At 46.0% G+C, this 12,317-nt stretch overlaps 1 protein-coding gene across 1 annotated transcript in view; it reads left to right on the forward strand.

The window, feature by feature from the left end:
• Positions 1 to 12,317, forward strand: part of LOC308343375 (unconventional myosin-X-like) — a gene marked incomplete at its 3' end in the record, with an annotated part of 119,648 nt that overhangs the window by 66,351 nt on the left and 40,980 nt on the right. The window lies entirely within an intron of this gene.

Below are 12,317 nucleotides of genomic sequence, written 5' to 3' on the forward strand. Positions count from 1 at the left end.
TTTTTAAGTGGGCTCCACTCGGCATGGACCGAGACCTGGGGCTTGAACTCATGACCCTGAGATCAAGACCTGAGCTGAAATCAAGAGTCACGCCTGACGATGATACCACACCGAGAGTAGGGAAGATGTAGAATAGGACGGCTGTTTAAAGGGGAAGAAATTAAGCTTTATGAAAAACTAGTTCTGTTGTCTTTGATTTCTCACTTGGCTACTGAAAATTAACAGCCCCAGTTAAGAATTTGGAAGTCCTGGGGCACCTGGTGGCTCATTTGGTTGAACATCCGACTCTTGATCTCAGCTCAGGTCTTGATCTCAGAGTCGTAAGTTCAAGCCCTGCATTGGGTTCCATACTAGACATGGAGCCTACTTAAAAAAAAATTAAGAAAATTAAGGGAAAAAAAAAAAAAGAAATTGGAAGTTCCTGCTATAGTTGAATTCAATGAGAGGAATCTTTTCCTGACAGAAAATCCAGTCCCTACTCCAGGCTTATAATTCCTGGACTTTGTCTTAGGGAAGAGGTTAGTACTGTAGTTCACATTTTAAAATTACTCTCATTCCTTTTGTTTAAAGATAAGGTTTGATTATTTTTATACATCTAGTTAAGGCTTCAGTTACATGAGTGCCTGCGTGGCTCAGTCATTAAGCATCAGCCTTCAGCTCAGGTCATGATCCCAGGGTCCTGGGATTGACCCCCACATCGGACTCCCTGCTCTGCGGGAGGCCTGCTTCCCCCTCTCCCATCCCCCCTGCTTGTATTCCCTCTCTTGCTGTCTCTGTCAAATAAATAAATAAAATCTTTATATAAATAAAGATTTATGTCTTTATATAAATAAAGATATAAAAAAATAAAATCTTCTGTCTCTGTCAAATAAATAAATAAAATCTTTAAAAAAATTTAAAAGGCTTCAGTTATATGTTTTGGTGGGATAATTAATACCATATATTCAAAAAAAGAAAAGCTTATAAACTGTGCAGACTACATAAGGAGGGGTAAGAACCCCCTCATTTCGTAACTGGGGTTTCTGTGAAACTCTGAGTTTTGAAGACCTTGATTTAAGAGCCATTGAGAATGATCTAGTCGATGTAGTGCGTGTTCTTAATGTTGCTATGATTTTCACCTAATTTCACAGTTGCATTGACCTAGTTTTAAGAACAAGAATTAGAATACAAGATGGAACTTAGAATTAGTGGTTGACTGTAGGTTCTTTTGCTCTTCCGAAAAACTAGACATTTGGTTCTGGTAGGTTAATTTAGCAAAAAGATCAACTGAGTAAGTTTTCTTGTTTTGTTATTAAATATTCCTCTTACATTAATTCCTTTCGTAACTACGTATTTGCCCTTTTCGATCGTGAATCTAGGGAAAGTGAAGAACCAATTAGGCAAGTTTCCAGAGAAAGTGTAGCAGACCTGTCTTGGACCGTTGGGTGTCCTCTTTGTCTTTAGGAGTCACTGTTGTCTGTTCCACTTACCTCACTAAGGGGTGCTCTGAGAAATGACACGGATGTGAAAGATCTGTGTGGGTGTGTGATGGGGGCCAATAGCAGTGAAATCCGCCCCTTTGCGGAATTTTGTGAGGAACTCCGTGCCCAACGGATCAACCTTGAGTTGGAGGAGGAATTTGTTCTTCAAAGAAGTGGATAAAATTGTTTGGAAGAAAATTTTTTTCTAGTAGTAGGATTTGAAGGAATCATTTGAAGGATACACAGGGGAAACAGGATGGAAAAGGGAAGGTTTATTGAGGGGAGGAGGCCACGGAGAGAAAGGGAGTTGACTCTGTGTTGGGACTAGATCAGCGGCTGATTGGATGGGTGACTAGGGAAACCTACTTTTCCTGTTGTGCCCGCTCTTTCTCTCTTGTGAGTCTGGGGTGTGTGTGTGTGTGTGTTTGGGATAAAGTATCATAAAGCACTATGAGTTTGTATTTGAAGCTCTTGTGTAACCATGTAATTATTATTTATTGGTGTCCTCATTTAGCCTTCCCAGCCTAACTTGTGCAAACCAGTTTTCAAGCTATTAACAGATTCAGAAGACCTATAAGCTTTCTGGTTGAGCATTAATGTCCGGTTTTTCATGTCCGTTTTTACCTTTTTTAAAAAGGAAATCTAATTTATCCATCACTGTAAATTTGGTATGTTCTACTAAAGCACAGGTACTTAGCATAGATGTAGTTTTAAAATACTCTTACATTTTAATTTGATTTTTAGCAATGGGCAGACAAAGGTGACTTAAAAATATTTAAGAAGCTAAAACCATGTTTAAAAAGTTAGCTAGGGGAGTTTTAGGACCTTATGCAAACAAATGCAACAACATATTTTGAACCCAGAAAGCATCACTCATTCATACCTACTAACAAGGACCCTCTGGGTCCTAGTTTTCTCATTTATAAATTTAGGATTAGAATAGCGCCTTCCCAGAGGGCTGATTGTCAGATAGAACACAGGTATCTTCTAGGTTATATACAGAGAAGAATTGTCATGATTACATATACATATGTGTGTATAGATATTTACGCACGTGTGTATGTAGATGTGCGTACACAAGCGAAGAGCGTATTGGAAGGGGGTCATTGCCATAGCAGTTTAAAAGGCAGGGGTGGGGCGTGGAGCGTGCTTCTAACCTGGAGCATGTGGGAGGTTTTGGGACATGGGGAGATCGTGCAGAACCAGGCTGGCTGGGCGTGGGTTTCCTGGCTGCCAGGGTGGCAGGGAAGGGCCTCACGAATGTGGGGTCAAAGGCTCAGGGCTCAGAGCCCAAGGGGATGGGAGGAGGCGGGTCAAGCAGAACCAGAATCCGTAGCAGAGTATTTCAGGGCAACAAGCCTTTGACAGTTTCTCCAATGAGCCAGAGGGCTGACTGCCAAATCGGACGGAGCATCTTACCTTGGCCTGTGCTTCTGGGTCATCTAAACCTGTGTGTTGTAACCTCCTGTCCGATGCCTGTGACCACCTTGACACCGGGGAGGGCGAGGTGTTCGTGCAGCCCTTGGACAGATCAGGAAGCTTCCGAGAAGCAGACCTGTTTGTGTCTGGTCACATCCCTGAAGTGTCGGGACTGCTGCGAGGAGGGGATTTCCCTGGCGAACTTGACCTCCCGCTGCCTGGAGCCCTGCACCTTTATAGTACGGCATCTCTTAAAGGTATTTCGAGGACCAGTTGCTCCGTCTGCCCCTTCCCTTGATGGGGTCTCTCCGCTCCTTCCGTCAGTGGCCTTCATTTCCTCAGGCTCTTGCTCCGTGCCAGGCATGGAGTAAGTAGGTGTTGAAGAAAAGCTTTTGGCAAGAGTCAGACATAAGCCCCCAACCCCATCGGAACACATAAGACATTGCATTTATTTAAACTACAACAGGTGTGGGGACATGTTTTCTGAAGCGTGCATGTATTTGTGAAGGCTTTCCCACACGAGGCCGTTTCTGAGGGCTTGCTTTATGCTGGGAAACCAAGGATATGCCCGTCACCTGACTTGCTGTTTGTTACAGAGTACACCCGTCCTGCTGCCGACGGTCCCCGGAAACGATAGTCTCGTGGCTACTGTGATTGAGTGCCCTTGTGTGGTTGCAGATATTGTGCCAATCTCGGCAGGAAACGTCATGGCTGTGCCTGCTCGTGGGCTAATACGTGCCAGACCAGTGTAAAAAACAAAACAACAAAATAAAAAAAAAAACCTCCCCAGGCCCCTAGAGTGGAATAACGAGGCCAGAACAAAGAGATCATGGCCTTTATTATTAGACACACTCACAAAAAAGCATATTAACAAAAAACAGTTCGCAAGAAGAGTTGGCCTAGAAGTCAGCTTCCTCTGAAAAGTGCAAATAGAACGTGGCTTTGTTGAGGGCGGGTCTGAATTCGTGACTGGGGTCTCAGATCACGAAGGCTCCTGCAGTTCGATGGTCTGTGGAGCTCATGAAACATAGCCATCCTTTCCACTTTGGAGAAAGTGGAAAAAAATAAAAATTGTTCAAATGAAGATTGACCTCTAGCTCTGCTGTTTCATGGTTGCCCAGGCATAATTTAAAAGGTACTTGCAGGGCACCTGTGTGGCTCAGTGGGTGAAGTGTCTGCCTTCGGCTCAGGTCATGATCCCAGAGTTCCGAGATCGAGTCCCACATTGGGCTCCCTGCTCAGTGGAGATCCTGCTTCTCCCTCTGCCCCTCACCCGCCCCTCACCCAACTTGTGTGCCCTCTCTCATTCTCGTTCTCCCTTTTGCTCTCTCAAATAAATAAAATCTAAAAAAATACAAAGTATTTGCCGAGGCAAATTTGGGTGTTAGTACAAAGTAAAGACATTTTAAGCTGTTTTTCTAAAATCTGAAAAAATCCGTCTGACTATTGAGTTCTAGCCTGCTTAATTAACAGAATCATTTGTATTGTTAATAATTTGTTCTAACATTTTGTACAGAAATATTGTCTCCATTTTAATAGGCTTAGCTCAACTCCCAAAATGATTACCTGTAATATCTCAATTCCTCTAAGACACAGTGAAAAGACTTAAAACTGAATTCATTTGAAAATGTGCATTGTTCCCGAATAATACTTTTGTGGGGGGTCTGTCTTCAGGGTTATGTAAGCAGCTCCTATACATTTTAAGTCACTTCTTTTTATTTCTTAAGTAAAGATACACTACTCTTCCCTTTGTTGAATCTTTTTCCCGCCATACATTGATTTTAACTTTCTTTGTAGCAGCCAATTTAAGTATGGGCTTATATGCTATTTTGTTGTCGTTGTACTGTGTTGGCAATTATAACATCTCCTCTGAAGATAAGTAAATTCCTGGTGGTAGTAAGTACTAGACTCTAGCATTTTTCACAAGGGCTTAGAGGAACATGAAATAATCGTGTCGCCCGTGAAACGTGAAGCGAGGCATCTCCTAGGGCAGGTATGGTTGAACTCTTCTGCGTTAGGTTTTCTTTTTAATTGCCGTGTTGCGGTCTATCCATAGGAAATCTGGCCAGAGAGTGTCAGACCTTGCTCCGTTGTGTTCCCCCAATGTGTTCATCCATTGTGTTCATCTTTTTTTTTACCTGGCCGCCCACACTCCTGTTCTTTCTCTCTTGTCCACTAAATGTGGAATTGAAATACACAAGAGCCTCTTATAACTGTAACCACGTGGCTTGCGGAGGATAGGGCGTGGCAGAACCGAAGCTTTGACCTCTGGTCTTTGAGGTGATGTGGAGTGTGTGCTCTTTGGTGTTTTAACTACCTAAGCACTGAGTTGGGACCCAAGTCTCTCAATTCTTATAACTTTTCTGTTTCCCTGAAATGTACTCCTCAGTCTCCCAAGCACGTAAATCCCGAAACTCGTCTTCTTCCTTGATGTTCAGTTTGTCAGTATCCTAAAGATCCTTCCCTCCGTGCCGAGAGCCGCTCGAACTCAGGTCCACATCCGTTTGTGCTGGCTGCTTTATGGACCCGCTTCCTGATTTCTCTTTCCCCACCCCGTCACACGTAGGTATGTAAGTGTCAGGAGTAATAATTGCACCTGTTAAGCATGACTGGGTATCACACCAGGCTCGTTTTAACCATTATCTTACTGTCCTGTGAGCCTTCTGCTCTAATTACCTTCTGTTAATCTCAGGCTCCCAGACTGTGCCTCTGAGCGAACATTGTGATCTCAGATGCCGTCTGGTGGTTCCCAGTTGTCCCCTACACCATGGTCATCGTAGCTGATCACCACAACCCAGTTTCCTGACTCCACCCAAACCTCTCCCCAGTCACAACCCCTTGAGGGAAGGGCTCAGGTGCCTAATCCATCCATTCTGCTGGTAGCTCTTCACACTGGACCCCCACCAGGTCTAGCCTTGGCCTGGGACTTGTCCCGGGTCTTATGCACTGACCCAGGCCCCTTCTTCTGGTGCTGTGCCCGAGGCTCTGCAGATCTGCCTAGGTGTTCAGGGAAATTGCAGAACTCAGTTCAAAAAGCAAGGTAATGGGACGCCTGGCTGGCGTAGTTGGTGGAGCGTGTGACTCCGGATCTCAGGGTTGTGAGTTCGAGCCCCATGTTGGGTGTAGAGATTACTTAAAAATCTTCCTTAAAAAAAATTGTTTTGGGGGAACCTGGGTGGTTCAGTGGGTTAAAGCCTCTGCCTTCGGTTCAGGTCATGATCTCAGGGTCCTGGGATCGAGCCCCGCATGGGGCTCTCTGCTCAGCAGGGAGCCTGCTTCCTCCTCTCTCTCTGCCTGCCTCTCTGCCTACTTGTGATCTCTCTGTCAAATAAATAAATAAAATCTTTAAAACAATTGTTTTTTAATTCCTAAAATTTTTTTTTAAAGCAAGGTAAACAATGCTGTTTATGTTTATAAGTCACAAGGACTGTCACACTGTAACGCCTTGTGGGGGAATGAAGCAAATGACACTTCTTAGCTTTCTTGGGACATGCTGCAACCCACCCAGGTACTCATGGGAAAGTTACTGTGTCACTTTCGGTCTAAGGTACTTATCAGTGTTTGTCTTCACGTTTTGGGGGAAGGATGTTTTTTTGCAAAAACCTACTGAGCACATTGCCGGTGCTATTTGCTCTCACAGTTACTGGTTTGGGCATAACGTGTTTTCTTAAAGAAGTATGAATCCCGAACAGGGATTCTTAGTTTGGGCATTAATTCAGAATTCTGTAATTCTCTGCAGAGTGTATAACTTTCTGGAAGTTCTGATTCCGCTTTGTTTTTGCCTGAATCAATACCATATTTGAGAGAGAAATTGAGCAAAGTGCTACACTGTTTGATTCATTAACATTATGGCCGTCCTGACAGATGGGAAGGACCTTGCAGTAGAAAGATCTATGGGCATATTTAATATTATTAATAAATAAATATATGGACGTATTTCTTCAGTTCTCAGTTAACTCCATTTAAGGACTTTGGAGGGCCTTATCTATTAAGGATTTATTAGTAGTGTATCTACTAATTACAGGAAGATCTTTCTCGGGCTTAAAGAAAATATTCCTGCAGATTAGAGAAAATCTAGTCTCAGGTATCTTGCAAGCAAAGACATCAGATCTCTTGCCTGGCAATCTTTTGCCGGTCTTCACGTGGCAGATTTGTGGAAAGTAAGAAGACCATTGGGGAGATCAGAAAGGAGGCCCATAGCAATGGGCCTCCCCTTGTGTTGTGAACACCCATTACTCTCTGCCACCTGTCACTTGATGTCAGGGGACTGTGCATTCAGAAGAGGAAGTGGTAGATGGTGCCCTGGCTTCATGCCCAGGCAACATCAGGACAGCGGCAACTTGCACAAATTTGCCCTTGTATGAAATGCCGGCCTGAATTGTTACGAAACCTAATGCTCGAGACAGCTTCACTCTGCTAAAACGATTCTACTCTTCGGTTATTGTCCAGGAAATAGAATGTGTTGTTTTGAGACATCCCAATCCTCTGAAATAATGGTTAATAAACTGATTTCAAGTGGAGACCTCTTGTGTCTGCTCTTTAATCGAGAACATGAACTCTCCATGGAAGGAGCTCCCATCAGCCACTTTTGCAGAAGCCCGTTGACCTTGACACCGGGAGTGGCAGATGCCGTTGAGCATTTGCTCTGAGGTGGGGGGCTAGCCAAGTGTGTGGTGTGACTTTGCTCATAGCAACTGCAGGAGGCAAGCCTCTTGTTTTCTGATTTCCGGACGTAGAAACTGAGGCACGGAGCGGAGAGGCCTTGTTCCCAAGGCTGTGCAGTCTTGGTCATTTGCGGCGAGGATGTGAGCCGTCATTTGAGCCAGGATCAGTGGGATGCCAGAGACGGTGATCCTAATTGTGGTGACTTGTCACAGGGACCACATGTTGGACAGGTGAAGCAAATGATGACTGGTGACTTCTCAAGACTTCTGAGTTTCTCCACTTAAACCCCCAGGCATAGCTTTGTGTATTGGTATTTGCCTGATTTGACCGCACGGAAGATGCCCGGGCTCTGTGTAGCCTGGTGTCTTCCAGCCAGGGGCATTATGGCATTCACAAACATGTGGGATTCTGTCCTGTTGTCACTGAGACTGAACCCAGATGCATTTAGGGGTGAGGGTCTGGGCACTGAACACCTGCCCGGGAGTGGTAAAGATCTGTGCTCTCTGCACGCCACAGGTGCACTTTACCTCGGACGGGGCACTCGACTGAGACCCCCGGGTCAGTGATGCAGTTTTTTTTACACAAGTGGCATAAAACCAGGAAGGGTTGGGTGGCAAGATGGTGGACATGTCCCTGGAGAAGAGCAGCAGGGGAGCAAGGCGAAGAGGGGAGGCCACACCCAGGCTGCAGGGAACATGGGGACCGTGACCAGGCTGGTCCTGTTTGAGGGGGACGTGGGCATCGTCAGCCGGATCCTCTTAGCTCCCACCCTACCCCCTCCCCTGCTCCTGGCCTTCTCCTCCCCAGACTGCCTTGAGCTCAGCTTCACCTCTGTGGTCAGCTCTGGGCTTTGGTTTTTACAGGATGGATCCACTGGTCATGGGCAGGCTGACCTTCCTTGTTCTAGAAATGCTGTTTTGGCCCCATTTCTGCCCTCGGTTCCACCATGCCTCCCTGGTCCCTGCCTTTTAATTAGCAGACTAGGGGTCAGCAAGATGGCTGAGGGGGCCCCAATATTTGAGGTGGGCTCAGTGTGCATCCAGGGAGAGGCTCCCGTGCAGTGACTCCCTGGGCCAGCTTCTGGGACGCGTGCCTGGTTCAAGTATTTAAAAAAAAAAAAAAATCAGCTTTATTGAAATATAATTCACACCCCATAGAATTTACCCATTTAAAGTGCACAGTTCAGGGTATTGAGTGTATTCACAGAGTTGTGCGGTCATCACCATGGTCCGTTTTAGAACATTTTTATCACCTCAAATGGACACCTCAGACCTGTGAGCAGTCGCTCCCCAGCCTCCCCCACCCCAGAGCCTGGCCACCACTGATCGGCTTTCTGGCTCTGACTTTGCTTCTTCTGGACCTGGGCTATAAGGGGAGTCCTAGGACACGTGCCCTTTTCCGTCTGACCTCTTTGACTCGCTTTCAAGGTTCACCTGTGTTGCTGCGCATCTCAGTGCCGTGTTCCTTCTTGTTCTGGAGGCTTTTCCGTGGTATACCGTGGAGGTGTGCCCGTGACCTTCTTCCATTCCTCTGCTGATGGACATGTGGGTGGCTTCCACTTTGGGACTAACAGAAATCACGCTGCTGTAAGCATTCACGCACGACCGTTTGCGTGGACATGATTTCATTTCACTTGTGTATGTGCCTAGGAGTGGAATTACCCTTCGAGGAGCGGTCAGTCTGTTTTCCGAAGCAGGTGCATCGTTTCACGTTCCCTCTGGCAGTGGAGGGATTAACTCCCATCCTCTTAATGGCAGCGTATCTAGCTGGCTATCAGGAGATGAAGATAGCATTAACAAATTATGGGCAAACGTGCAGAGTGATGAAAATAATGTGGATTAAGGCATTCCTAATGCATATCTTGAGATGGGGTCGACGGCTTTGCTTTCGATGCAGCTCTCCTGGGCTTTTGGATGTCCACCAGGCAGGAGGTCGTCCCTTGGTTACTTTTCATCATGGTGCTCTTGATCCATTTCTGTCTGCTCCTGTCACATGCAGGCGGTTGGGAAGTTTCTGGTTTTGTCCTTCTCCGTGATCTTTGCCCTGGAAGGGAGGTGGAGGCAGAGCCCTGGTGGTGGCTGCCTCCTGAGGGCATGCAGGTGTGGGAGTGTGAGCGAAGGTAGGAGTTGGTGGGACGCTTTAGTGTTGGGTCCGCATCCTGGAGGAGGCACTGCTGTCTGGTTGAATGGTGACCACTTGGTGGTGACAGAGACACTGTGGGGCCCCCTTGTCCTTTTTATACTGTGTTTTGACTCTAACATTCTAAAGTAGAAATTTGTAGAGATGCAAGCTTATTATAAGGATATCGATCATCAGAAAGGAAGGCTCTCCAAACCCCCCTTTTGGGAAAGCTAAGGGGAGGAGGAGGATATTGACAAAAACATGGCCATGTTTATCCTCATGACCTTGGCTCTCAAGTCTGAGATTTCAACCAGATTCCATTAAGTTTCTAAACCTCAGGTGCTCTGGCTTTTGGATATTCAGGCCAGATTTCCCGTAGAAGATGTGTGGGGATTTTATTTCCTGTGAGTTCGTAGGTACTTGCAGAGAAACAATTCCTTGTTGGCACTTTTCAGGGGAAAGACAAGCAGTGTTCTTAGGTTGCTCATGGTCCCTGTATTAGCAAGAATATCTCAGTACATGGTATTTTTTCATTAAATATACTTTTTAAAAATGAGATCTTTGCCATCTTTACTTAGTGATCTATTATTTTTTTCCAGTCTGTTCTCTTTCAGGCCTTTTGCCTCTTTTTCATCCTTCCATATTTCCAGTAGAGTTTTCTGCCATTTCTAGAGATTTCCTTGGCAGGGGTTGGGGTTGGCATCCAGGGGCAGGATGGGAGCTCATTATTCCATGTTCTGATCTGTTGTGCTTTGTCTCTGGCATTTCCTTTCACCTGAGTGGTATGTTATCTCCTAGTTCTTGTACCACAACTTTGAGTCAAGCAGATCTCTTGTGCCTTTGTGGATATTCAGCCACACTGACTTTTGGTTTCAATCTGGACTCATTCTGATTCTATTTGTTCACTGAATTAAAAAAATGCTTTGAGGTTGTGTCTCTTCTTACTTGACACTTGGAAATGAGTGGCCTGCAAAAAATATGGTGCTTACAGCTAGGATCCATAAAACTATTTTGACTCTGGTTTTCAACTCTGAGATGTACACATACTTGGCTCAAATATGCCTTTTTCATTTCACTTAAGAGCAGCCAAGGAATTACTGTCATTCAGTTTAAGGCTGTTCCAAAGCAGCCAGTAAATGCAAAATGTTGATTTATAGCTCAGCCTTGGGAGTTGGGTTGTCGATGACCGACGCAGGGTGCTGATGATGTGATCTCAGCAGCGTGGAAGGACAGCTGGTGCTCATCCCGTTAGCAAATGATTTGTAAGCAGCTACTGGTGCCAGACATGAGGACTCGGAGGTTTCCGTGAGATGAAACCGAAGTCCTCGCAGATGAGTCCAGTATGAGGATAGCGGCACACCCCCGACCGCAGTGGTATAGTGATTCGGTCCTGCCCTCCTTCCCACCAACCCACATGCAGCCCCAGAGCCTCATCATGGTGCCCCAGGAAATCAGCACTTCCACTCTGGAGCTGAATGTTCTGCCAATCCTGGTTCCTCGGCAGGGATGAGACAGAGGAGATTACAGCCTGGTGTGGAGAAGGACAGGAGAGGTTCTTTCCAAGGTGCTGTGGGAAGGAAGGGCGCCCTGGCCAGGCTGGGCGTGGTGGGGGAGGCTTGGAAGAGGGGTGATGTGGAGGAGTGCAGGATGGACCCCGGGACTGTTCACTGAGTGTGGAACCCAGCGAGGTGGGAGAGGGGATGGGAAACTAGGTCCGCCCAATGTGGCTGGAGTCAGCATGGTGGGAGAAGTAGCCAGGACCCCTCAGGAAAGCCGTTGCAGGGAAACCACAGTAAGATTATTCTTCATACTAGAAGTGACCAGGAACAAACAGAATTCCAGTCAGTGCATGGTCTGGTCAGGTGATGTCACTGGTAACAGTAACACAGCCGACAGTGAAATATTTTGAGTCGCTCGCTTGGTACCAAGAGCTGTGCTAAATCCTTTCGGTGCATTATCTTGCTCTGATCTCACTACCACTCTGAGGCGTGGGTGTTATCATCCTTATTTTATAGATGATGAAGCGGAGGGCTACAATGTGGAGTAACCAGAGTTGGGTAAGGTTGTTTGCGTTGGGAAGCAGAGTGGGTTCAAGTCCATCAATGTCTATGCTGTTCAGACTTGAGCCGTGTCCCCTAAAAGATCCTCGTTGATCCCAGTTTGGGAAACACCAGCCCAAGCAACCAGAATTTTGTCTCTGAAAATGTCTTTCAAGTCGAAGTTATTAGTGTCAAGAAAATTTGACTTTAAAACTGGTGGGGAAAAAATTTTTTTAATCATTAAAATTAAAACTCAACATTAAAAAATGTTCCTTGGACTCCAATTTGAGAATGATTAGATTCCTGCCATGGGACACTGGGGGCAGACGAACTAATTAGGAATAAGTCGTGGGGGGTCTAGGATGAAAAATGTAGGTTTGGGAGGAGGAGGTGGAGAGCAGATGGATTCTAGGTGATGTTGCTCATCTGATCTAGGACTTGAAAGAAGATGTCGTGGCCAGGAGTGGGCAGGGATCTTAGATTCGAGTTTCAAGCTTGGGGAGCTGGTGATGGTGTCATTCCTGAGAAAGGGGGAGGGGATCGGCACAGGGTAAGATATGCAGGTCCGTTTTTGGTTTTGAGTGCGGAGGTGTGTGCATAAAGATGCTTTTGA

This window comes from Martes martes (genome assembly GCF_963455335.1).
Source record: "Martes martes genome assembly, chromosome: 5".
Lineage (NCBI taxonomy): Eukaryota > Metazoa > Chordata > Mammalia > Carnivora > Mustelidae > Martes > Martes martes.